A 27,890-nucleotide genomic window follows, 5' to 3' on the forward strand; every position below is an offset into this window, starting at 1 on the left:
CCCATTAAAAAAAAATAATGCGGGGCGCCTGGGTGGCTCAGTCGATTAAGCGTCCGACTTCAGCCAGGTCACAATCTCGCGGTCCGTGAGTTCAGACCCTGCGTCGGGCTCTGGGCTGATGGCTCAGAGCCTGGAGCCTGCTTCTGATTCTCTCTGCCCCTCCCCCGTTCATGCTCTGTCTCTCTCTGTCTCAAAAATAAATAAACATTAAAAAAATTAAAAAAAAATAAAAAATTAAAAAACTAATGCTCTTATATTTGACTTCTTGATTCCATTAACTTCTATCTGCTTGCAAGAGGAAGCACTCAACTGAATTTCATATGTTTTAATTGACTTCGCTTATTAAGAGTATTACTTTGTGTCTATGTACCAATACACAATGCATTGAGTATTTTGTGCCTTTGGCTTTGTATACATGGAATCATTTCTTGTGGGTCATATGGAACTTGCCTTTCCATGGAATAGTATCTGTTGAGTTGAAGGCACGTTGTTAGGCAATAGGAAACACCACACATGGAACCGTCTCCACAGTGTCTTTGTCCATCTTGCCATCGATGGACATTTTGGTCGTTCCTATTATTTTATTACTACAGACGGTACTCTGGGGAAAATTATCACCCATACCTCTTGAGGTCCTCAGGATGCCTGGATTGTAGACACCTCTTCACACTTAGTAGATGGTGCTATATTGGTTTCCAAAATGGATAGTGCCTGATGATTTCATTTTTCATTCATAGCGTTGGGTGAGGAAGTGTCTCTCACTGTGGTCTCTTCCTAATTGATTGCAAAGCATATAAAAGAAGGTTTTGCATAGTGTTTCCATTGTTCATAATTTCATCCTCTCAGTGTTCTAGGGGAATGTATCCCCCAACATTAAAGATTGACTGGGGCGCCTGGGTGGTGCAGTCGGTTAAGCGTCCGACTTCAGCCAGGTCACGATCTCGCGGTCCGTGAGTTCGAGCCCCGCGTCAGGCTCTGGGCTGATGGCTCGGAGCCTGGAGCCTGTTTCCGATTCTGTGTCTCCCTCTCTCTCTGCCCCTCCCCCGTTCATGCTCTGTCTCTCTCTGTCCAAAAATAAATAAAAAATGTTGAAAAAAAATTAAAAAAAAAAAAAAAAAAAGATTGACTAAGTTCCTGGTTTTCATTGTCTTCATTTTCACTTGATGCTAAGACATGTAAAGCTTGTTAATGGCTTTCTTCTCAAGTGAGCACTAAAGAACATTTTTTTAGAACACAGAGGGAAAACAAACAAGAAATTAAATCAGTTAATTATTTGGGAGACCGTGTCAAACTACACGCAAGTAGTTCTTTCGTGAATTAAAAAGATTGTTTTTAATAATCCAAATAAAAGTTGGAGAGGAGTTAACATGGGATAAAAGAAAAGATGTTCCCTCCATGAGGATATAGTGTATTTTCCCATATACCTGTCCACTGACCCATTTACTTGCTCATATACCTCTCTGTTTCATGAGAGGGCATATAATCTCTCTGCCATGAATGGCGTGTGCACTTATCAGGAAAGATATTTAACCTTTCACACTGAGTCACTCTTGTTGGATTTGCGTTAGTGTTGATTAGTGGCTTTGTGTGTTTCCGTAGTAACGTATGTCCTCAAAAAGAGTCTGCTTACACTATAAAAGGTGATAAGACAATGATAGAAGGAGGTTATCGAGGGCTTTAAATTAGAATAGAAAATAATTATGAAATGGCAGATTAAGTCTATGTGTGAGTGTCTCTCTTCTGAATGCTTGCCAGAACTTACAGACCAAATTCACGTAGACCAGCCGTTGTCAAATTACCACCTGTTGATGCACCTGCTACCACGTGGGGACCTTGTGAAAGTGCAGATTATGGACTGGTAGGTTTGGGCCACAGCCTGAAATTCTGCAGCTCTCAGTGGCTGGAGGGGGGTGGTCCCAGCACTCACTTTGGGCAGCAAGGCTTTTCAGTAGGATCCTCCTCGGGCAGTTGGCTTTTGTCAGTCACTTCTACAACTTTATACAGCGTATTACTTACATCACAATCTTCTTTGAGGTCGGTGAAGTGAATTTAAATAACTTGGCTTCACTCACGGTGAACACTGTACACCTGCACAATTGTAACTGTACATTGTTGTGGACATTTGGAGCTGAAAGGAATTTAGGGAATCATTTGATGAGGCAGATTTCATATAACATATAAGTAGCCATTTAAATATACAACTCAGTGTTGGTTAGTACATCTGTAATGTTGTGCAACCTTTATGTCTATGTAGTCCCGAATGTTTTTATCACCCCAAACTGGACTCCATACCCTTTAAGCAGTGACCCCTCATGGACCCGTCACAGGTTCTGGCAAACACGGATCTACTTCCTGTCTCTATAGATTTGTCTTTTCAGGGCATTTTATACAGATAATATAGTACAGTATGTGGTCTCTTGCCTCTAACTTCATTCAGTGTAATGCTTTCAGGGCTCATCCATGTTGTAACACATGTATCACATGTGTTACATTTTTATTAATGAATAGTACTCCATTATGTGGACATGCAGCCCATTTTGTTTATCCATCCACCCACCCATCCATCCATCCACCCATCTGTCCATCCATCAACCCACCCATCCATCCATCCATCCATCCATCCATCTATCCATCCATCCATCCACCCATCCATCTGTCCACCCATCAACCCACCCATCCATCTATCCATCCATCCATCCATTCATCCATCCATCCATCTACATATCCATCTATCCACACATCCATCCATTCACCCATCTGTCCATCCATCCACACATCCATCCATCCATCCACCCATCCATCTGTCCACCCATCAACCCACCCATCCACCCATCCATCTATCCACTCATCCATCCATTCATCCGTCCATCCATCTACATATCCATCTATCCACACATCCATCCATTCACCCATCTGTCCATCCATCCACACATCCATCCATGCATCCACCAATCCATCTGTCCACCCATCAACCCACTCATCCACCCATCCATCTATCCATTCATCCATCCATTCATCCGTCCATCCATCTATCCACACATCCATCCATTCACCCATCTGTCCATCCATCCACACATCCATCCATCCATCCATCCATTGATGGACATTTGAGTTGTTTCCACTTTTTGGCTGTTGTCAATCATGCTGCTGTGAACATCTGTGTACATGTATTGGGGTACCTATTTTCACTTCTTTTAGCCATATGCCAATCAATTTCTTTTTACCTGGAGCCCACTGTGACATCCTGTATCAGAGAAGAGAAGATCAAACCTTGCTTGATAAAGGCAATGTAAGGTAGGCACCTGATTTCCTGTGTTGGATGTCTTTCCATTCCTGCCAACTCTGCACCCAGGTAGACACCCAGGCATGTCTGGTGTGGAGTCCTGGAGACTAAATCCAGGTCCATAAGCCACCCCGGTTACTTTTACACAGGGCTAGTTCACGTTGGTGTTTGGCAGGGCAAGGTGGAAACTTCCATGTTCCAGCTTGTTGGCCTGTGGTTCGTGGCACAGTATTTAAGCCATTAAGCATGAGACTAAATATCTGCATTGTTCTATTTAAGTGATGAGTCACTAAATCCTACTCTTGAAATAAGTTGAACTGCGAACAAAAAGGAACACATTTTAATGGAACAATAAAAAGTCCGTGGCCTGAGAGAAGTAAAGGTCACTGCTCCTAAATTTGCTTTGTTCACATTTGGGGGATTCAAAGAAAATTCAAAGTCATCATCCTTGGAGACCGACATAATCACTGTGGCAATAGAAATGTGCTGAAATGTGAGAACAGTCACTCCAGAATGTGGCTCTATTTCATTTTCATAAATGTATAAATGAATACATAGCTATGTCTTTATTACACTTAGTATTGGTAGTTTACATGGTAGAGAAGTTTGCTGTAGCTGCCATCACACATGATCAGTAACTTATTGGTTAAATACTTACTGGTTCTGTTAAAACAACAGGAATTCATCCTCTCCCAGCTCTGGAGACCAGTGTCTGAGATCCAGGCAGGGCAGGGCCACTGAGATCCAGGCAGGGCAGGGCCACTGAGACCCAGGAGGGGCAGGACCGCTGAGATCCAGGCAGGGCAGGGCCTCTGAGATCCGGCAAGACAGGGCCGCTGAGACCCAGGAGGGGCAGGACCACTGAGACCCAGGAGGGGCAGGACCGCTGAGATCCAGGCAGGGCAGGACCGCTGAGATCCAGGCAGGGCAGGACCGCTGAGATCCAGGCAGGGCAGGGCCGCTGAGATCCAGGCAGGGCAGGGCCGCTGAGATCCAGGCAGGGCAGGGCCACTGAGATCCAGGCAGGGAAGGACCACTGAGATCCAGGAGGGGCAGGACCACTGAGATCCAGGCAGGGCAGGGCCACTGAGATCCAGGCAGGGCAGGGCCGCTGAGATCCAGGCAGGGCAGGGCTGCTGAGATCAAGGAGGGACAGGACCACTGAGATCCAGGCAGGGCAGGGCCGCTGAGATCCAGGCAGGGGAGGGCCACTGAGATCCAGGCAGGGCAGGGCCGCTGAGATCCAGGAAGGGCAGGGTCGCTGAGATCCAGGAGGGGCAAGTCTGCTGAGATCCAAGCAGGGCTGTGCTCCCTCCTGAGGCTCCAGGGGAGGGTCCTTCCTGTCTCTTTCAGCTTCTGGGGCTCCAGGCGTCCCTGAGCTTGTGGCCGCGTCCCTCCCGTCTCTGTCTCCATTTTCACATGGCTTCCCCTATCTTCTTACAAGGACACCTGTCATTGGATTTCAGGCCACCGGATCCAGGATGAGCTCACCTCCCCATCCGTCACTTAATTACATTTGCAAAGACCCTGTTTCCAAGCAGGTTTCATTTAGAGGTGTTGGAGGTTAAGATTTTGACATAGCTTATTGGAGAAGAAGTTTTACACATTCTACTAAGACTCAGTAAATTAACATAGACTCCCTAAGAGCGGATTTTTAAGGGGGTCACAGCATGTGGGGGAATTGCAAAGCCATGGCGGTGAGGGGTTTCTATATCAAAATCCTGCTAAGGGAGATACTGTAACATTATAATTAAATAGTTCAGCTTGACTTTTTTCCAAAAGAGAGAGACAGAGACAGAGAGAGAAAGAGGAAAGGGGGGGGGGGGGCGGAGAGAGAATCTTAATCCACATCCGGGGTGGAGCCTGGCACAGGGCTTGAGCTCACGACCTTGGGATCATGACCTGAGCTGAAATCAAGGGTTGGACGCTTAACCACATGAGCCACCCAGGTGCCCTGATCCATACTCTTTATCACGGGTCCCTTGATAGCTTGTGTGGACTGGACCCTGATTATCTGTGTGTCTGGTTGCCTGTCTTACTTACATGTTCCACCCACTGCAAACTCCCAGAATAGGCTTGCCTCTTGCTTCTATGTGGCAATTTCCACTTGGAATAAGAAAATTACCCTCTTCGAGACAGTTCTCTCAAAGCTTTCAGCTGGCTGTCTTCTGGACACTTCTTTCGAATTTGGTGCAGATGTCATTTTTTTCTGGGCAAACATCTCTGACCCTTCATGCCACCGTGAGGCGTCCCTACTAACGTAGCCTTGTCACATTGCACCGGTCACCCTGTTTTCTACCATGACGCTTGTCTTAGGATTCATTTCCTATGTGGGTCGTAGCAGTGGAATTTTATCGATCAGGGTGAGCAAATTGATGAAACGCTGGGGTATCCCTTTTGCTTGAGTTCACCAAGAGCCGCTCGGATCAGCTGGGTCTTGCATCACTAACAAACACGGTTACCTCCCCCATAGTTTTATTTCCCCCAAAACCGTGTTTTGGTCTCAGCAATGCAGCACAAAGTCACGACTCCATAAGTGATTTTAAGGTAAAATCACTTGTTTTGTTGTTGTGGTTGTTGTTCGTGTGTGTGTGTGTGTGTGTGTGTGTGTGTGTGTGTGTGTTTCTTCCCCTGGATGGATTCGTAGTTGCCGTATGAATGGGAGAGGCGTTCTTTGCACATTCTGGGCAAGACAACATTTGTGTGATGTTGCTATCACAGGCTTCCGATCAGGGTCCCATCGGAGGAAGGTAAAAGTCACTTAACTGAGGGTGTCCCTTGGTGAATAGAGGCTGGCATCCGTTCCGTTCAGGGTCCGCGTTGAGGGTTCTCCCTAGAAAACGGCAGTTGAAAAGATTATCTCAGAGCCGTATTAAATAATAGAGAGCACTTCAGCCTGGAAGGGCCCGGGGCTCCCTGCGGTCGGAATGACATTTGTAGAGCCGGCCTTCGGGTTTACACAAAAGACTCGGCTGCAAAGACAGAACCAGAGAAAAAGTCAAGGCGATGTTAACGCGTCTCTTCCTCGCCGTGCTGGAGGAGATCGAGGGCCCGCGCCCCTCTCTCGGTTTTTGTGGAAACAAGGCGCACGGCGTGACAAATTCGTGGGAAGAACGTGTGGCACCAGAAGGGGAACACCGGATGACGACGTCTGGGGATTAGAAATGCTGTTTCCCCGGCACCGTGAACGGGATGCCGGGAAGCGGGCGAGGCCGTGTTTTGTGAAATTTACCTTAATAAACACCAAGGAAGAAGCAGCTGTTTTTCTTGAGAGGATCAAGACGATGACTTGTTCCCTTAAGCAGTGAACGTCCCCTTTGGAAAGAAGTAGGCCCCCGTGAGAAGTCTTGCTCAGCAGAAGCGGAACCGCCTGAAGGCTTTGCAGCTCAACCAAGAGCGTGTGTCTTATCAGAACAAGGATCTCCATCATATCCTGGGCCTTACTTTGAAGTTTCAGGGCACCTGCGTGGCTCAGGCAGTGAAGTGTCCACTTTGGCTCAGGGCATGATCTCCCGGTCTGTGAGTTCGAGCCCCGCGTCGGGCTCTGTGCCGACAGCTCGGAGCCCGGAGCCTGCTTCGGATTCTGTGTCTCCCTCTGTGTCTGCTCCTTCCCCACCTGTGCTCTCTCTCTCTCTCTCTCTCAAATAAAAAAAAAAAAGAAGCATCGTGAATAGTTTAGCCATCACGGTCTTTAGAAGAAGGTAATGATTGCAGAGTTTCCATTTGGCACTAGGGGGATTAGCTCTCCCAAAGTCTCTACTGCACGACCGTCTGTTTGAGTCTTTCACAGCTTTGCCCGGCGTTGGAACAGTGCGTGAGAACATTGGCAACCAAGTGGCTTATCGCCTGTATAAGTTTCGAGTCTCCCTTTCCAACATTTGTTGCCTGGTATTTTTCTCTTGTGGCCTGCATCGCTTTCCTACGGTTGCCGCGACGAGTCAACATAAACTGAGGGAGTGACTGAAAACCACAAAAACCTATCCCCTCGCAGCTCTGGAGACCAGAAGTCTGAGATCCAGGCGGGGCGGGGCTGTGCTCCATTCTCCATTCTGGGCGTGTGGCCCTGTCTGTCCCATCTCTGTGTCCGTCCTCACGTGGATTTCTCCTCTCTGTATCTCATCCCTTCTTTCATAATTTTTAAAAAGTTTATTTATTTACTTTGAGACATAGAGAGGCAGAGAGCAGGAGAGGGGTGGAGAGAGAAGGAGAGAGAATCCAAAGCAGGCTCCCACTGTCAGCACAGAGCCCCGTGTGGGGCTTGAACCCACGAACTGTGAGATCACCACCTGAGCCGAAATCGAGAGTCAGCCGCTTGACCGACTGAACCACCCAGGAGTCCCCTCCCTTCTTCTCTAAGAATACTTCTCATTGGACTAAGTGCAGGACGATCTCATTTGGAGATTCTTAACCAAGCCCCATCTGCAAACCCTTTGTTTCCAAAGGAGACCAAGCTATAGGTCCCAGGTGGACCGATCTCGAAGGGCAATGTTGCCTCACATGATCCTTCCTCAAACCTTGCCCCCATTTCCTTCAGAGACGATTGCAAAACTTTAGGCATCTTTGAAAGGAATCTGTACTACATGTCAGGAAAAAAGAGACACCATTCTTCAGGACTAGCCTCGGCTTCCTTTACTTTTCTGTCCAAGTCCCTCCTGGTGTTGCTTTTGTGGCTACTGACAGTTATAGTCCCTTGTGCACATCCGTGATGATCTTCCAATGCTCCTTCCTCTGACCTGTGTCCTCAGGGGGTTGTCTCCATCCACCCTGCCTCTCTCGGGTATCCGCCGACTCTCCCAATTCTCCACGCTTGAAGTACATAAAACCCAGAGGGGAAGCAGAAAGGTCTAGGAATTGGGGAAGGAGCCATGAGAGGGTCAAGAACACGTAACCTACATGATAGAGAAGAAGTCGATATATGGCCAACGTTATGGCAGCAGACTCGTGGAATCTTTTATAAAGAATCCGGGGTAGAATGAGCTGGATACGAAGCCTCACGTTGCAAGATATGTGTGGCTATTTTTTTTTATAAAACTAGGGAAAGCCAGAGGAAAATAAGGCAGTAAGCCACACTTCCCTTAGTGAGGGCAGGATTGTAAGCGTTGAGTTGTCTCTGAAGTTGTCTGCTCCTGGATGGGCCATCTTTTTTTTTTTTTAATGTTTATTTTTTTATTTTTATTTTTTTATTTTGAGACAGAGAGAGACAGAGCATGAGCAGGGGAGGGGCAGAGAGAGAGGGAGACACAGAATTGGAAGCAGGCTCCAGGCTCTGAGCCGTCAGCACAGAGCCTGACGCGGGGCTCGAACTCACAGACTGTGAGATCATGACCTGAGCTGAAGTCGGACGCCCAACTGACAGCCACCCAGGTGCCCCTGGACGGGCCATCTTTATAAGGATAACACGTGTTCTGTTCACTACAACTTCTAGCATGTTTAGTGGATTTCGAGTAACATTCAAGATCAAGTCATGACCCTTTGGTGTGAGCTTCAAACTTTCTCCCGTATTTGTCTTCTGGTACCCCCCCACCCCCACAACCAGATGCTTTAGGCCCTCCCCTTGGTTAACTATTTATTTTCTAGAGTGTTACAGGTCCTTTGGACTTCCAGGATTTGGTTACACTCAATTTTCTGCCTGGCAGACGATAGATGCACAATGATTTCTTCATGAACGGATGAACGGATGAATGAATAAAGCTTAATATTTTAGCACCTGTGACTCCTCTCAGAATCTCATGAAACACATAGACCCACGTCCAAGTAAAATACACTAAGACATGCATCACAACGTATTGCAGATTATTTCAAGGTACCTATGGGTCTCCTGATGACCAAATATTCATTACTTTGGGAGAACCATGCAGACCACAATAAGAACAGAAAACTTCTTTACAAAATGATGTCCTTTTCTTTCTTACTTTTCTTCCCTCCTTCCTTTCTTTCATTCTTCCTTCCTTCCTTTCATTCTTTCTTCTTCCTTCCTTTCTTTCTTCCTTCCTTCCTTTCATTCTTTCTTCTTCCTTCCTTTCTTTCTTTCTTCCTTCCTTTCTTTCTCTTTCTTTCTTTCTTTCTTTCTTTCTTTCTTTCTTTCTCTTCCTATCTTTCTCTTTTCTCTTTCTTTCTCTGTCTCCTTCCTTCCTCCCTCCCTCTTCCTTTCTTTCTCTCTTTCTTTTCTTTCTTTCTCTTTCTCCTTTCTTTCTTTCTTTCTTTCTTTCTTTCTTTCTTTCTTTTTCTCTCCTTCCTTCCTCCCTCCCTCTTTCTTTCTTTCTTTCTTTCTTTCTTTCTTTCTCTCCCTATCTTTCTCTTTTCTCTTTCTTTCTTTCTTTCTCTCCTTCCTTCCTCCCTCCCTCCCTCTTCCTTTCTTTCTCTCTTTCTTTTCTTTCTTTCTTTCTCTTTCTCTTTTCTTTCTTTCTTTTTCTCTCCTTCCTTACTCCCTCCCTCTTTCTTTCTTTCTTTCTTTCTTTCTTTCTCTCCCTATCTTTCTCTTTTCTCTTTCTTTCTTTCTCTCTCTCCTTCCTTCCTCCCTCCCTCCCTCTTCCTTTCTTTCTCTCTTTCTTTTCTTTCTTTCTTTCTCTTTCTCTTTTCTTTCTTTCTTTTTCTCTCCTTCCTTACTCCCTCCCTCTTTCTTTCTTTCTTTCTTTCTTTCTCTTCCTATCTTTCTCTTTTCTCTTTGTTTCTTTCTCTCTCTCCTTCCTTCCTCCCTCCCTCCCTCTTCCTTTCTTTCTCTCTTTCTTTTCTTTCTTTCTTTCTCTTTCTCTTTTCTTTCTTTCTTTTTCTCTCCTTCCTTCCTCCCTCCCTCTTTCTTTCTCTTTCTTTCGTTCTTTCTTTCTTTCTTTCTTTCATCTCTGTTTCATTCTCCCTTCCTTTTCTCCTCCTCCTCCTCCTCCTTCTCCTTCTTTAAAAACCAAACCAAAACAAAACAAAACAAAAAAAAAACAAACCCTTTAAAGTATTTTAACAGGCAGCACCATGCTTGAAGTGGCTGCTCCAGAAATGACTCAAAATGAATTTCATCTGACACTGACCCAAAACATTGGTTGCAAAGGATTCTCCGGTGTGTTAATGAAGCCATGGAGAAAACAGATTCTATTTAGAAAAAGAAATGTACTTGCAATGCATGCATACTGCATACTTGAATATATTCCTTTTCTGTTTCTTGAAATGAAGGGAGGAGTCTGGAAGCCAGAGTGAATGGTAAGGCAAAATGTAGAGGGTATCATATTTCGACTATCAAATTTCCACTCTGTATTTCTCCCAAATTGCTATGTGAGTGTGCTACCTCGGGGACTTTCTCGGTATCTTAGTTTCCCTAAACAGTGCTGTTTACCATTTCTGGTGATGCCCAAATACGGATAAAGAAACTGAGAGATTGTAAAACGCCGTCCACGGCAAAAGATTTTGGTTACTGCCATTATTATAATGCTATCGATCGACTGGGATCAGGCAGCTGAACCCACCTGAGTTGGGAATAAAATAATAAATGGAAGGGGTTTGGAACCAAAGTGATCTCAAGCCCCAGGGCTCTGAAATGGTGAGCATTCTGTAGGAAGTTGAAGGAATCGACAGGCAACTTTCCTGCTCAGGCTGGTTGCGAAATAATTAAGCAATTGTATAACCATTCAGAAATGGTGCACACAATTAAGGGATCATATTGTTGTATTACGTAAGTGCCTTTAGGATTGAAGGGGTGTGTCGGGCCTCCAGCAGCATGTACTCGGACCCCAGGGACGTTGCTCAACAGCCTGCAAAGAACAGGGCAGCCCCCACCACTAAGGATTGTCTGTCTTCAAATGTCAGTCGTGCTGAGGTTCAGAAACTCTGATCAATGCATATGTATTTCATAGTTTGGGTGTCTATTTTTCTCCGTAGTTTTTTTTTTAAAGTAAGCTCTACACCCAATGTGGGTCTTGAACTCACAACCCTAAGATCAAGTATTACACGCTTACACGCCCCACTGTTTGGGCCAGCCGGGAACTCCGAGTGGAGCTGATTGAAAAAATTGCCGTGATTGTTGATTTTATGTGTCTGGGTCATGAGGTGCCCAGGTATTCAGCTAAACATGATTTCTGGGTGGATCTGCGAGGGTGTTTCTGGACAAGGTTAACGTTCGAATCGGTGGAACCAGGAAAGCAGATGGACGTCTGCACTGTGGTTGGGCGTTATGCCATCTTGGAGAGTCTGAATAAAATAACAGGTCCAGGAAGGGAGGATTTGTTTTCTGCCTGATGGTTCGAGCTGGGACGTTGATCTTCTCCTGCCTTCAGACTGGAACCGACACCACTGGGCCTCCTGTATCTCAACCCATTGAACTCACACTGGGGTCCCCAGCTTACGGGACAGCATATCGTGGGACTTCTCAGCTTCCATTATTACGTGAGCCAATCCCCATAATAAATCTCTTCCCGTGAATATCTATAGTTATTGGTTCTCTTTCTCTGGAGAGCCCTGATGCCTAGTTTATTCAAACCGAAAGTGTTTCTTGAGTGGATCAGCATGCCACCGTCTCCTCTTACCTTAATCTTTTCCCTGCAGGCTATGACACCATTAATCCTGTGACACCGGCTGCTCACGATCGATGCCCAGCAAGACATTGTGTAGACCGGGTTTTCAACGACGAGCTTATGAATCAAAGCTGATCCTTAACTTCTAAAGAGCCTGTATATTCTAGTAAGATTCAAAGAGCAGACGTATCTGAAGTTCATTTTGGGGAACTTCAACCGGCATTGCAAAATTCTGCTTGGGAGCTGGGAATGTATGGTTAGGCCAAGGAAGGCAATGATTTCACGTATGCTTTCAGGGCAACTTGCTTATTGAGCTCTCTGAGGCTCTTCTCGGTTTTACCATTTGTCCCTTCTGAGAAATTAGCCATGCTAAATAAACTGCCTTATGTCCACTATTAAGGGCTCATGAAGGCAGTAAGTATTGCCTAGCTAGATTGTCTTGCTTTAAACTTATAGCCACATATAAACCTAATTAAAATTTCCAACCAACATTTCGCCACGTCATTTTTTCCCTGATGTTAGATAGAACTGAAGTTTTCATTGCTCACTGTGTTAATGGGTTCTTGCTGCAAATTCCTCAGGTCCAAGAAGCCAAAAATTGAATTTGGGGTAATAAGTTTATGGGTTATGTTTATAAGTGATAAACATTCCGTTTGGCCATCCTGCAAAAAGAAAGGCGAGTTGCCACGGTATGGATGCCCGCGTGTTCCTTTGCAAGCCACATCTTTTCCCTTTGTGGGCGACAAAACAGACGGGGGTCTAACAGTGTCAGCCCTCATGGACCTCGGAGCGATATACAGGTGGGCTCTCAGGATGCCTGCTTTTCTCTGCTTTTCCTGAGCTGTGCTTTCTAAAGCAGAGAAGTGGCGTGCACACTCCTCTGTGTGCCTGTGTTTCTCCCCATGAAGGGAAAGCCAGATTTAAGGCAGAGCATTCTTACAACCCTCACTCTGAGCTTTATGATAAACATCGTGAACACTTAAACTCCATTTCACTGTGTTAAGATCACGATAGAGGCGGCAAAGCATGATGAAGTTTGTATCCTCGGTGGTTCAGAGATGTTTACGTCAACCTCGCTCAGTCTTCGAAGGTTTTATCTCTATAGATCACTACAGTGAATGGCCGAAGAGCGTTCGGTGAATCTCATTCCCCCTTGGAGTCTAGACAATGTTTATCATGAACAGACTTTAGATGGCAAGATCTATTTTTTTTTTTGAAATAGGAATAACAAAAGTAAATACCGGCTTTGCAGGTTAAGATGGTCTGTCTGGGGACTGGCGGGCTGAAGGCTTTGGACAGCTGTGGCGGGTGAGTTCTGTTTCACGGGGACTGGCTTGAGTTTGGCAATGAGCATTCAGGACCCCATACCTCCTCCTTGGTCCAAGAAGAACAGATGGGAAACGTGGGGGCTGCACACTAATGAGACAGGGAGCTCACATGCCAGAGACTCCAATCTGGTTGAGGAGGTGGATGTGGAAATAAAATCTTGACTATGTGATCAACCAGACAGGATTCTTAACCGTGGTGCTGTGAACATTTAGGATGGATGGCTGTCTGATGTGGTGTGTCCTGTGCCCTGTAGGGTGTTAAGAAGTGTCCCTGGACTTCTGCCAGGAGCTGGCATCTGCCAGGAGCACCACGCCCCAAGGTTTGACAACCAGAAATGTTTGTGGACATCGCCAAGTGTCCCCAAGGGATAAAATCACCCTGGATGAATAATTAACATGAAGGGATGGATGGATAAATGGATAAATAGACACAAGGATGGATGGATGCATGCATGGATGGAAAGACAGAGAGACAGACAGATGATAGATACATAGATAGATACATAGATACAATAGATGACTGGATGGCTGGATAGATAGATAGATAGATAGATAAGATAGATAAAGATGATGGATGGATAGATATGATGGATGGATGGATAGACAGGTAGATAGATAGATAGATAGATAGATAGATAGATATGATGGATGGATAGATATGATGGATGGATGGATGGATGGATGGATAGACAGGTAGATAGATAGATATGATGGATGGATAGATATGATGGATGAATGGATGGATGGAAGGATGGATGGATGGATGGATGGACAGACAGACAGCTAAGGCAGCAAGAGTAACATCAGCAACACTGACATTTGGGGATGGATCTTTCTCTGTTATGTGGGGCGTCCTGTGCACTGTAGGGCTCACTCCTGCCACAACTGAAAGTGTCCCCAGACATTGCTAAATGTCCCCAAGAGGACAGACTTGCTCCCACTTGGGAAGCACTGAGCTAGAATTAAGCCGGTCTGCTATTGGAGTCCAGGGAAAGTTTTACTGGACACTGTGCTGAGTCGTATTGGAAGCAAAAGCAACGGGAAAAATCAGAAATACTGATGCTGTTGTCATTCAACATTGTGATACCCTTTTCTCATCTTTATTTTCCATTTTTCAATGCGTTTTGATTTCTTTAAATGCTGCACTTAAGGCTATTTGCTTAATGTTTGTCTTGTATTTCTATGTGATTTTATTTACATTATACTATTCATTATTTTCGTTTGCTTTTTTATCTTTTTATTTTTAATTGTGGCGCAAGAAAACTCATACAAGTTACCATCTTAGCCCCATTTTTAAGCACACAGTTTGGCAGCATGATGCACGTTCACTATGTTGTGAGTTCATCTCCAGGATGTTTCCGTGCTAGGAGCCTAAAGCTCTGTCCCCTTCGAACACTAACTCCTGTCCCTGTCCCCGGCCCCTGGTGCCCACCATCCTGTATTCTGTCTCTATGGATGTGACTCCTCCAGGGACCCCAGACAAATGGAATCATAGTATTTGCCTTTTTCAGTTGGCCTAATGTCACCCAGCCTGATGTCCTCATGGTTCATCCACATTGTAGTTCTTATTTATTTATACGTAATTTTTATATGTAATTATTTATTTATATGTAATGTTTATTTATGCATTGTCAGAGAGAGAGAGAGTGAGCGCCAGTGGGGGAGGGGCAGGTAGAGAAGGAGACAGAGAATCCCAAGCAGGCTCCATGCTGTCAGTGCAGAGCCCAATGTGGGAGTTCAACTCACTAACCATTAGATCTTGACTGAGCTGAAATCAAGAGTCATTTGCTCAACTGACTGAGCCACCCAGTCACCTCCATGCTTTCTTAATTCTACAGAAAGTGGTGAACATTGGCACAGGCCTTCCAAACATGACATGCCACATTTAGAGACCTCAGAAGAATGTTCTTTCTTCTGAGAGGCAACAATTAAGACGTTGCGTTGTCCCGTGACATAATCGTGTCTGTTATTCAAGAGGAAGGGTGTGATGACTGCACCTGATTACAGATGGCAGGGGACCTAAAAAAACACAGAAGCAAGTGATGTACCGATAAACATACATGTAGAGGAAAATTGCCCTCTGTAATCCTAGAATAACAATGGCATGATGTAAATCAGGCAAAATTAAATTAAATTAAACATTTTTATATATTTTTGAAGGATGGATAGGAGAAACTCCATGCTGTGTAGGGAAAAAGTAAAAATTCTCAGGGCGCCTGGGTGGCTCAGTCGGTTAAGCATCTAACTCTTGATTTTGGCTCAGGTTGTGATCTCATGGTTTGTGGGATCGACCCCCATGTCGGGCTCTGTATTGACAGTGTGGAGCCTGCTTGGGATCCTCTCTCTCTCTCTCTGTCTCTCTCTGCCCTTCCCACATTCATGCTGCCTTCTCCCTAATTCAAAATAAATAAATAAACTTAAAAAAATCTTGGTAGGATTTAAAGTGTTCAAGAAAATGTGTCTTTACCCAAAATTATTGACTTTACTGGTTTGCTTGGCTTACGGAATCCTTCTCCAGGAACTTGCCATGTGACATTTGTCTGGAGACAGATGGGGAAAAAGAGAGTAGAGTCACCATGTGCTGTACAAGCTCCCAGCTATAGGATAACGATTTCTGGGGACTGTTGTTAATAATACTGCATTGTATGCTTGAAGGTGCTTAAGAGCATGGATTTAAAAAAAAATTTTAATATTTATTTATTTTTGAGAAAGAGAGACAGAGCACAAGTGGGGGAGGGGCAGAGAGAGAGGGAGACACAGAATCCTAAGCAGCTCCAGGCTCCGAGCTGTCAGTGCAGAGCCTGATGCAGGGGTTGAACTCACGAACCACAGGTCATGAGCTGAAGTCGGACCCTGAACCACCTGACCCACCCAGGTGCCCCGAGATCAAATTATTTTATTTGTTTTAGTATTTGTTTCATGTTTTATCTTATTTTTTATTTTTTTTTAAGAATGCATCTTTTATTTTATTTATTTATTTATTTTTATTCATTTTTTTTTAAGAGAGAGAGAGAAAAGTCATGGGCAGGGGAGGGACAGAGAGAGAGAATCTTAAGCAGGCTCCACATTGTCAACAAGGAGCCCGACTCAGGGCTGGAACTCACGAACTGTGAGATCATGACCTGAGCAGAAGCCAGATGCTGAACCGACTGAGCCACCCGGGCACCCCACGAGCATGGATTTTAAATGTTCTCATTGAAAACAGAAAGAAAAAGCAAAGACAGGAAAGAAGCAGATAGTCACATGAGATAATAGGAGCGGGAGCTAATCTTCTCGCGATAATAATTTTGCAACATATACTTGTTCTGTGTCAGTTATCTTCCAGTAAGACCGAAGCGAAACCCGTAGATGCCTGCTCTATAAAAATCATAAAAACAGATCGCCACTCTGATAGTGTAGCTAAGCAGGGAGTTTTAGATAAAATGAACTGCTATCCTCCCGATCGTGTGCATTGGACTTATTTTCTTTCTGCAAAAGATGATAGCCACCATTGCCAGCCCCCAGTGTGGTATTTATTGATATAATTGTTCTGGTAATATGCTTTCCAATGACAATATTAAACATCCAGGTACAGCTCAGGGTACAGACCGATATTGTCGCCAGGGATCTGATGCCTTGCGAAATCCAGCAGAACCGAAAAGTGAAGAGATAATAACGTACGTCTTCATAGCATGGATGCTCTGTGCTGTTTTATTCACAGAGTATAGATAATGATGGAAAGATATTCTACCTTACAATTGCTTCTACTCTTTATCGCTATGCATCTAAGTGCTCACATGTAGGGACAGATCAATACTACTTAATTCTGGTCTCTGTAATGAAAGAAAATATTTCTGATGGTTATTTCACCTATGATTATCATTGATGTATGTTAGATTTGCCTCTTTTTCGGGGGCAGCGGTGCCATTAATATTTTGACTCTGCAATCCAGATAAATTACCACACTGTTTTTATTTTGGATCCTACTGGGACCTCAAAATTCTGTATTATCAGGGGCACCTGGGTGGATCAGTCAGCTAAGCGTCCAAACCTTGGTTTGGCTAAGTTCATGATCTCATGGTTCGTGAGTTTGAGTCCTGAGTCAGGCTCGGCAGTGACAGTGTTTGGGATTCTCTCTCCCCGCTCAAAATAAATAAATGCACGTTAAAAAAAAAAACGCTTGGTATTATCAGACATCAGAGAGAAAAGGTGGTCAGATCAGCCACCCAGCTTGCATGGTATTGATAATTTTACTCCATTCTAATGATCACTGGCTACATTGGTTCCAAATGTTCTTCAAGGAAATGCTGGTTTCTTCGCATGGGAGAGAGGGGACGTCGTTGATTTCTCTTTGTGAATATTCTACTTCTTTGTAACACATTAGGACTGTTTGCCAGTATATGTGATTGAGTAAGTTAGAGTGCATCGTACTGAACACACCCGGATTGATTTTAATTGTGCACAGATCGATCCGAGGGTGGGATATGTTGTGCCGATCACCAGGGTTGCTTATGAGTGTTGATAATAGGTCATTAAAGCCATGCGGGACTCATGTCTCCAGCTATAAATGGGTGCACCTAATACCTGCTTAAATCCAAACCAGACTTGCTTTCCTAGGTAGGATCTGTTTCACACGGCTTTTCGTTCCTCTGGCTGTTTCAGTTTGTGTTTATGGATGTCAGCTACAGTATTTCTACACCTGCCGAAATTGAAGTGTTAAGCTTTCAGTGAGAGCTGACCTGCCGAGGGTCTCTTCACAGTTTTTTTTTTTTTCTGTAGCGATGACGGAGAGGGTCCCACAGGCTGCTGTGTAGACGCTCGTTGTAGCTATCACACAAGGGATCCTCGGACCCATCCCGGATACTCTGAAAATTGGAAGTGAACACCAGCACATAGCTTTGGAGACGTGGCCTCCATGCATGGACAGAAACTGTCTTTTGGAAACAGTGTCCTGGGCAGTGATATGAATAAGGAGACGAACAGTATGTCCCCTGGAGACTCTGACTTTCCCAGGCAGGTGATGCGCCCAGGAAGCAGTGAATGCAAATGAGTTCTTCTGCTCTGCAAACTTCATCCATTCTATTGACTCCCGTTCTCCGTGAATCTCCTGTGCCCCGGGGGCCCACCTGGCGTCCAATGGTGGACAGAGGGAGTCCAACCACACTGAGAAACGACACGGAAAATCACGTGCGTAATGAGCTCTTGAAAGGAGAGGTTGGTTAAGGACGCCCCTGATTCCCAAGGAAATCCACAACCAAAATTGGAAATAAAGAAGAAATCTCAATCTATTTTAGAATTTGTATGTGCAATGTTGATGTATTGCCAGCTCAGATCTTTCATCAAAGATGAATAGTTTTGTCTCTAAGGGATGAGAGAGATGTTTTGAAATTTTATTGATTGATTGATTTCTAGGAAAATGTTTTTCAAAGTAGGGCATAATAAATACTTAGGTACTTTGCTTATTGTGGAAGTTTCTTGACATAACGTATAATCACTGGCTGCATTTGCCGCGAACATTTATAAGCTAGTTAGTGGGGAGTAAATCCTTAACTAAAGTTGGGCTATTTTTCTTTGCTTCTGGCCCTGGGAAGGCATCAAACAAAGACCCTGCAGAGAGAGGAGAAGGGGAAGGTATTTCAGTATGTACACATATTTGCAGATAGATTCTGGGAAGTCTTAATAAACCAATGATGCTTTGTGTGGGGAGGCAGAATGATGTCCACCAATGACATCCATGTCTTCATCCCCCAGACCTGTGAACACTGAAGAACAACAGAATCCCATGTCACCCTACGGAGTTCTTTGGAAATTCGTTTGGAAATTGAAGGAGTTATGCCCATTGGGTCACCCATGTGTCACAGCCATGTTAATCTTCTCTGTATTTTAGTGTATGTGCTTCCGAAGCGAGCATAAATTATGCCAACTGGAAAGTGACAAAGCAAGTGTGCCCCAAACTGCCCTTGAGTCTGACATCAATTGCAACTTCAAGGGGGTCCTTGAGACTGTCCCCGGTTCTGGCAATTTTCTAGAAGGACTGGTAGAACCCCATAGGAGCTGTGACATTCAGGATGATGGTTTATTATGGAGAACGGGGAGAGATTGCAATCAGCCAAAGAAAGCGGTGTCTGGGGATTTAGGATTTCCATTGTCTTCTCCGCGTGGGGTCAAGGACGGTGTGACCTCCTCCCAGGGACGATGTGTGACACATTATGCAGAGGCAAATCATGCAGAGTATCGCCAGTTGGGGGAGATCCCCTGAGCCTTGGCGTCCAGAGTGTTTACAACCAAAGTCGTATCACATGGGCCTCCTTGGTTGATGGTGAGTCTCCACCCTTTCCTGGACGTGTGGCTGAAACACATGCGCTTCTGTTCCTCTGCAGATTGGACCCCCCAACAGGTAGACTGCCCCCAAACCATAATGGGACCTAAATCTTGCAACGTACAAATCTTGTTGGATCGGGACACACGTGGCTGACAACCGTGTCCAAATGAGAACTAAGGTCCTGGGTGATTGGAAACCAGCTCTTTTGTAAACAGCTATCATCTCAGTCATTAATCTGTTGTCTTTCTGCTGTCTGACCTCCATCGTCACGCCCTTGCTTTTCCCTTAGCATTATTGTGTATTTCACAGGCAGTTTCCTCTGACACTGCACCTCAGTGAAGGTCACGGGTTGCTTAATTCCGGAACTTTCGACACCTCATTCAATTCTGTCACAAGGGACCTACTTGCTATTCCCAGAAGCCTGTGCTTCTGATCATGGAGAAGTAACCAGAAGTGTGGGGCTTCTGAATCTCAGGTTATCTGGGGGGGGGGAGGGTGGACTGGGGTCAATGGTGCCCTTCGGTAGGCATGATGCCGACTGTTGGTGTCATTCAAGGCTTTCGGGGGGAGGGACACATAGTACATGAGAACAGGGAACAGGGAGGTGCGGAATTCTGAACAGAGCAAGATGGGTCAATGTCTTGTCTTAGCTGACTTTGCACCCTCTTATGATGTGTTTCATTTTTTTAACATTAAGGCTTTATTTGTTTACAGCACAGCGAATTTAAAGGAAGGTACAGAGAGTTCCCATATACCTTCTGCTCACCCCCGGGCCTCCCCCATAGTCGGCACCCCCAGCAAAGCAGTGCATTTGTTAGAGTCAGTGAACCTACATGGACAGGCTGTCATCACCCAAAGTCCATACTGTACATGACGGCCACTAGTGTTGTTCAGTGTTGTGTGGGTTTGGACAAAGGTACAGTTATGTGTGCCCACCATTACCATATCATACGGTAAAAATCTTCAGCGCTCTGCCTGTTCAGCCCTCCTTCCTCCTAAACCCTGTTGACTTCCGATCGTTTGATGTGTTTACAACCCCATGGTTTCTGCTTTTCTAGAACATCCTGGAGCTGGAATCATACAGGATGTAGCCATTTCAGATTCGTTCCTGTCACTTAGTAAATACTTTAAAAAATATTTAAATTTGCTCCATGCATTTTCATGGCTTGGTAGCTCATTTCTTTTTCAGTGCTGAGTAAGGTTCCCTTGTATGAATGGAGCACTATTTATTTATCCATCCACCTGCTGAAAGACATCACAGTCGCTTCCAAGTTTCGGCAACGACGAACAAAGGTGCCATAAGCATCCGTGTGGTTTTTGTGTGTTAAGTTTTCAGCTCCTTTGGGTGAATAAGGAACACGGTAAAGCTGCGTGGTGTATACGTCACACATATATACCCTATTGGTTCTGGGTTGTTTTTTTTTTTTTTTTCAGAAGAACCCTGATTCTCTACCTAAGTGGTTTCAGAGTTGTTGAAGTTATAACTTTTCTGAGCTTTAGGTGACACATCATTAAAATAAGGATCTCCTGGGGTTGCGATGAAAATTACATATGGTGGTTTCTGGAACAGATTGCTGTGTTCCCTGCCGCTGAGTATGTGCTGGAAAGTGATTATTCCTGTTTTGCAAACTAGTATATTGCTGAGAATGCTATTGTTCCCTGCACTGGCTCTCCCCAAGGACACCTGGCTGCAGGGGGAAGGAAGACATTTGTGCCAGCTGAAAGGAAGCTCTCGGGGGTGCTCCTGGCTTTGGGCGTTGCTAATTAGTGAATGGACCCTGTCTGCCTTACAGCTTACAGGGAGGTGAGCCCAGGGGACAAGCAGTGGGCTCAGCTTCTGCCTGTTGCAATGCTCGTGTCTATGGATCTCAGACTTCCAGTGAGGAATAAGGTGGGGTCTGGCCATCCATGGACACAAACATACTCCTGGATTGTGAAGGATTTGGAAAGGCAGACTCTTTGGGGGAGGGGGGCTCCTGGGTGGTTCAGTCGGTTAAGCGTCCGACTCTTGATCTCAGCTCAGGTCTTGAGCTCAGGCTTGTGAGTTCAAGGTCCACGTCGGGCTCCACAGTGAACGTGAAACCTACTTTAAAAAAAATAAAATAAAAAAAAAGGAAAGGCAGACTCTGTAGGGGACAGGGCATGGGCTTGTAATAAAACAGACATTGGGTGTGTTGGGTTGTTTTTGGTTTTAGCTCACCTATTTACCAGCTCTGTGGCCCTAAACAGACTGTGTCCTCTCTTGACACCCCAGATCGCCCCCTCACTTGCGAGCCGTATTGGGTGGACTCTGTCGTGCTCTTGAAAGAGTTTAGACAGAAAGCAAGGAAAGGAAAGTGGTCTGTGACCTAACAAGTAGAATGCCAATACCCACTGGGTCACAGCAACCGTGTGCACAGTCACCTGAGAGATTGGTTTTCGGGTTAATAAGAATTTAACTTACGTTGTGTCACATTACTGAAGCTTGTCAGGGAGGGAATCGCAGAAAAGGGGGATGTCCAGGGCAGAGCCTGTCAGCATCCTTCCAAAATGTTGCCCAGGAAAGAGGGACCCTTCTACGAATGGCAGACAGCAAGGCTGATTGTCCTTCTTGGATGTGACAGCCAGAGGTGAGGGTACCATGACATCATTAGATATCGGGATGTGCATCCCGGCTTGTTCTGTTCTGTGTTCAGAAAGCAACCTTGTAATTACACTCTGGTTTCCCACACGGGTCCAGTTATGTGCACTTTCTGCTCTGCGTAATTGTTATAGTTCCCACCAGGGGGGAGGGGAAAGAAACAGAAAAAGAAGAAAAAGGAAAGAAAATGCAAATTAGCACTTTTGTGTTGTTCATCCATCTTATGAGTGTAGTTAATGTCGCTCTGTTGCTGAATGCTGCGTTCGGTCTTAATTTTTGAGCTTTAAGACTAGCGACTAGAACTTGTAGCATGATTGAATTCATCCAGATGAGATATTTTGGCTATTCAAGCATGTCCTGGTGGCCTCCTTCTTAATAATTCTGTATTGGTTAGCCATGGTGTGTAACAAATTGCCATGAACTTAACAGCTTAGAATGACAAGCATTTATTATGCATTTATTGTATGTGGGTCAGATGTCTGGTCACGACTTATTGAGTACTCTGCTCCGGGTTTTACGGGGCTACAATAGAGGTGTCATCCAGGCTGTGTGTTTATTTTCCTAGATTTCAGGGTTTCCTTCCGAGTCCATGGGCTGTTGGCAAAATTCGGTTTGTTGAAGTTGAAGGACTGAGGTCCACATGTTTTGTTTGCGGCTTGTCACTGGGGCTTCTGTTGGTCCTAGAGATGTCTCGCGGCCTAGTTGTCTCCATATGCAGCTGCCAACACGGTACCTTACTCTTCAAAGCCAGTAGGGCAACCTAGCACTGAGACTCCGACAGAGTCCCGTGTCACATAACGTAATGATACAGGTGACATCTCGTTGCCATGGTGTATTGGCTGGAAGCAATTCGCAGGTGCCAGCTGCACGAGAGGGGAGGGGTACATACAAAGACATGACTCGTCGAGGGCCACCTCAGGGGACATCTGCCACAGATGTCCACCGTACGGCTTGTCTCGAGGGATTTCTGGTCTAATGGCAATGTTTAATCACAGGAGGGTCATGAGGAGATCGGAATTGTACGAGCTATGGAAAAGCGCAGACACATCACAGACTGTGAGCGTTGTATTCCTTCCATTCCCACGTGTGCTCCTTCTCAGGATCCCGTATTAGCCGGTTAGGGAGAACGTACCTCATGCTGGTAGGAGATAACAAGCTGAAGTTACTTCTCCCATTTCATTCCCCACGTCTAACAAAACTTCTGCTCGGGCACACCTCAATGCACCTCAGTGGCACCTCGATGGCAGTGAAAAGAAAGTTAAAGAGGCGACACTTTTGTGTTTGATTTACCACTGAGTCCCGGGCACGGAAATGCAACTCTCTCTCTTTGGGTGAACTGTCGATCAGATCGCACATCCTCACCTCTGATGTGCTCGGATCTTCTTCTTTGATTTCACGTAGCACCGTGAATAAATCCTATTTACGATGTGCCTGATAAACGATAGGTAGGATTTATAATGTGAAATTGGCACTGTTTATGGCACCAGTGAATTAACCCAGCACGAGACAGGTTGCAGTCAACATGTTAATGCTATTCTTAAATGCTTGCCTTATTTATTTTACCTCAAATGAACCTTCTGCCCACTAGATAAGATTTTTCCCTCTAAATAGCACATCTTATATTATGAATAATTAAAAGGTCATTTAAGTCTGCACCAACCGTGACCTCGTTCTCATTAGATGAACTAGGTTATTGGATTTATTCTGTTGGGGAAGTCCAACTGGATTATAATGGAGGGTAAACCTTATTATTTTGTTCTATAGAGGCCGTTGAGTCTGCAGACACAATTTATGGAATTATGGGAGCACGGCATATGTCGCCCAGATTGCTATTAAAGTCGTGATGTCCTTGGTTTCAGAGTTTTTTTGTATCATCAGCTGTGTTCTTGAGGATTTTTTTAAAAAAATATTTAATGTTTATTAATTTTTGACAGAGAAAAAGAGAGAGAGAGAGAGAGAGAGAGAGAGAGAGCATGAGTAGGGGAAGGTCAGAGAGAGAGGGAGACACAGAATCTGAAACAGGCTCCAGGCTCTGAGCTGTCGGCACAGAGCCCGGCATGGGGCTTGAACCCACGAACTGCGAGATCATGACCTGAGCCGAAGTCGGACGCTCAACCGACTGAGCCACCCAGGCGTCCCTCTTGAGGAGTTTTTTTTTATATCAAATGGTGTAGTGTGAATTAAGAACATTACCCGAACTATGTCAGTGTTGGTGCCTACTACCTGTTGGTGGCAATGGGCTCGAGGTCGAACCTCCATGGTGCACCTGCAATCATCATTTTCTTCTTCCCTGTCTGCCTCCAAGTAAAGCTCGGGAAAATAATTCTTCCAGTTAACTGTACTTGAATTTTCCAGGCTCCACTAATATGATCTTTAAAATGGATTCCCATTACCAGGGGTCAAGGACACGTCTTTACTTATGTTCCATAGTTTGTTTGCAGGAGTTCTGCTGTGTCCAAACTGCTGTCTATATCCACCAGAGCTCAAAAAAGACGCCTCGAGGTTCCTCAGACACCAAGATTCCACACACACCCTGAGCGAAGAGCTCATGACCCCCCTATATGCAAAGTTGCTTATCGGTGCAGTTGCTTTTGGAACATGCAAGAGAACCAGCTCTCCCTGGCCCCAGTCACAACCACAGACCACGTTAGCACATGTGTCCTTGGGTGAGATGGAATTCTTCTGGGTTTTCCAGAAGCCTCAATTTGCCAAAAACAATGCTGTGGTTCATGCAGAATTGAAGAGAGTCACTGTCTCTTCTGAGCTGTACTCAGAGTAGAGTACGCTCAGTGGAGACACTTGAGTCTTACATGTTGTTAATGCAGATGGCTACTTTGGTGATTCCCATGGAGGACCCTTTTGCTGTCCATTGTTTCACGCTGGTGTTCCCTGAGACCTGTTCCTGAGTCCCTGGATGCAAGACCTGTGGACAACGTGAGTCTCAGACATCACAGACCAGCAAGAGCTGCCTTCAGCAATGGAACATGAGACCTGACCATACATCTTCTCATGAAGTCAACATCTTCGTAAGAACCCTTTCTGGTCCATTCTATATCTTCCTCTTGTGTATCAGACAGATCGAGGAATCAGCTGCAAACCCATCTGGGGCTGAAGGGCACACTCACATGACTCAGAAGGTTGACAGCATTACTGGATTTTCTCGAACCTTCATCAGTTCACCGTGGTTCAACAGTCATGACACAAAAATATGATGCTTGATGGAAAAGTTTAAAACTATTTAGTGGAACCAGTGTTCTGCTCCATTCATACAAAGAACAGAAGACTATTTCCTACAGCTATGTTTGAAATCAGACACTAATAACAAATGAGAAAATGTTACCTATTTGGGGGGAAAAGCCGGTGGCTGCTTAGGTGATAAGAGAATCTATTACTGACCTTCCCTCTTTCTTTACTGCTCCTAGAGTGAATTCAAGGTCTCATTTGCCATGCACAAGACATATGGGTAATGGTTAATTGGAGTGAATAAATTATAGGAATTATATTCACATTCAGGTCCCGGAGGGTTCTGGTTTTTCTTCCACAGAAGCGACTGACCTCGTGCTCAACTAATTATCTCCTCGGCCTCAGTTAGTTAATTGAGTTAAGATGTCAGAAGACCTTAAAACCGAAATACCACTCGTAACTTGGGTTTTCTCATCCTCATCAATTTTTAGAAGCGTGCTTCAAAGCCAGAATATTGCATTCTGCCTCCTTTTGAAATCCAGCTAGAGATATGGAAGAAGCATATCTGGGTTAGGTTCAGACCTCTTGGAAATGGCCGGGGGCCATCCCCTGGATATGTGCACATTCAACAAATACAAATTTTCATGGAGCCTTTCCTTCTCTGGGCACGGCAGACCAGGTTTCACTATACTCTATTTTTCTTTAGGGTGAAGCCGTTTCTCTTGAGCTGTGTAGCAGTGACTGAAGCATTAAATCGCAGTTCCTGCGGCAGAACCGGGCACCCACGAGCCATCAAATACCCAGATTGGAGCTGATTGGGATATCAAATTATGGGAAGATTACTCAGGATGGCAACACGATGGGTTTACCTTGCCTCAAAAATGGAGACGTTGTTTCCTTCGCCTGTAGGGTGACATATTCACGAGTACGCCGGTGGACAGGTGGGTTCGCTGTGGAGGGGGAAGAAGGAAACACTTTACCTTCAAGGGCAAGTCACAAACAAAATTTGCTTTTTGTTCCCCCCCCCCTCCCTTTAAGAAAGGAAAGCGGGTAAATTATACCTAGACCAAGTAATAAGGCAATTTGCTGAGCATTTGATCCTGGATACAAGACAGCGGAATGTTAGGAGCCAGATGCAATGGGATGGGGTGGGTGGGAGGACAGGGTGGGGTGGGGTGGATGGAAAGGGGTAACTCTGGGCCCTCATAGCCCCTCCCTGAAAGGCAGCTGGGTAAGACAGGACTGAATCAGGTGCTCCTTTGGCTTTCTTTGTTTGACACTCCTTGATCCCCTCGGGCTGAAAACAAATATGCGTGCTTTGTTGTTATTTATAACATCAGACCCAATAATGGTATTTTACAGCAGCTCTTGAACTTCTCACCTCCTGGGGCAGTTTACATTAAGAAACAAAGCCATGCAGGTCAAGGTCAACGGTGAGTAAACAGCCAGCAAGCTCTCCCCCACGTGTCAAGCCTGGAGCTGCCCCATGGGCCCAGGAAACAAATTCAACACCCTTGGAGCCCACAAACGAGAAGTTTGGAGTCCTGTTGATTTCATGAATATTCTTAGGGCACAGAGGACCCAGCAGGGGGACTGGAAGATGATTATTCGAACTCGCATTGCCAAAGATCTTGTTTGAACAAATCACTGCCTCACGCGTCCCCTGGAAAACTGCGGCGTTGGCACGGCCCTATCAGAATTCGCGGCCAGGCCCTATCAGAATTCGCGGCCACGGCAGTGTCCGACCCCCAGAAGGCTGCTCCTCGGGGATGGAAGGAGATTCTCAGGAGAATCTGTAGAATTCAAATCACTCTTGCTCTGCTGGAATGAACTCTGGGAGGCACACGGTAGAGTTCCTAAAGGATTTCATGGGACTCGGTCGGGGAGTGGCGGTGGATAGACTGTGGTGGTCCCCATGATCTCTACTTTCTGGTGTCCGTATCTTCAGAGGATCCCCTTCCCTTGAATGACGGTAAGATGTGTGACTTTCCTGTCACCATTTCCCTCCAAGGAAATATGGCAAAAGCGATGAGATGTCCCTCCCATGATTATGACACCAGAGCAGACTCTATCTCACTAGCAAACTGTGTGTACAGCCTTGTTGTCCTTGCTTCCTTCGGTTACACGGAAATGAATTGTGTCAACAGTTTGCAAGTGGACCCTTCCCCAGTTGAACCCCCACAGAGGAGAGCCCTTCCCTGCCCGACGTCTTGATTACAGCCTTGCCGAGGACCCACATATGTCATGCCCGGACTCCTGACTCCCAGAAACTGGAAGATAATAAATTTGGGATGTTTGAAGGCTCTACATTTGTGGCAATTTGTTATGAAGTGTCAAAAATGAATATATTCATGCGTAGCGTAGTAGGAAACATCAACACGTGCTCTTCCCATTGCTCTCAATGGTTCCCACCCAAGGCTCCTTCCATTCTCCCCAAAGGCAACGTCAAGTGGCACCGTCCCCAGCAAGCCTTCCTCGAGATGCCAATCCATGCCTATCTCTCTTGCCTCCCCTTCTCCTTGGTGATGCCGCACACACAAGCATCCTTTAAAGACAATTGCACCTTGTGGTGCAGTCCACACGTCAATCACCATAGGGTGCTGCTATCTTAAATTCAACGTTGGATAAACATTTTTGGTTGTTAGTTTGCTCTCCATAAGCTCACCTGGATTCTCAACGC

Source organism: Panthera pardus, unplaced genomic scaffold (genome assembly GCF_024362965.1).
Source record: "Panthera pardus isolate Hobbes unplaced genomic scaffold, ASM2436296v1 HiC_scaffold_27, whole genome shotgun sequence".
NCBI classification, from domain to species: Eukaryota; Metazoa; Chordata; class Mammalia; order Carnivora; family Felidae; genus Panthera; species Panthera pardus.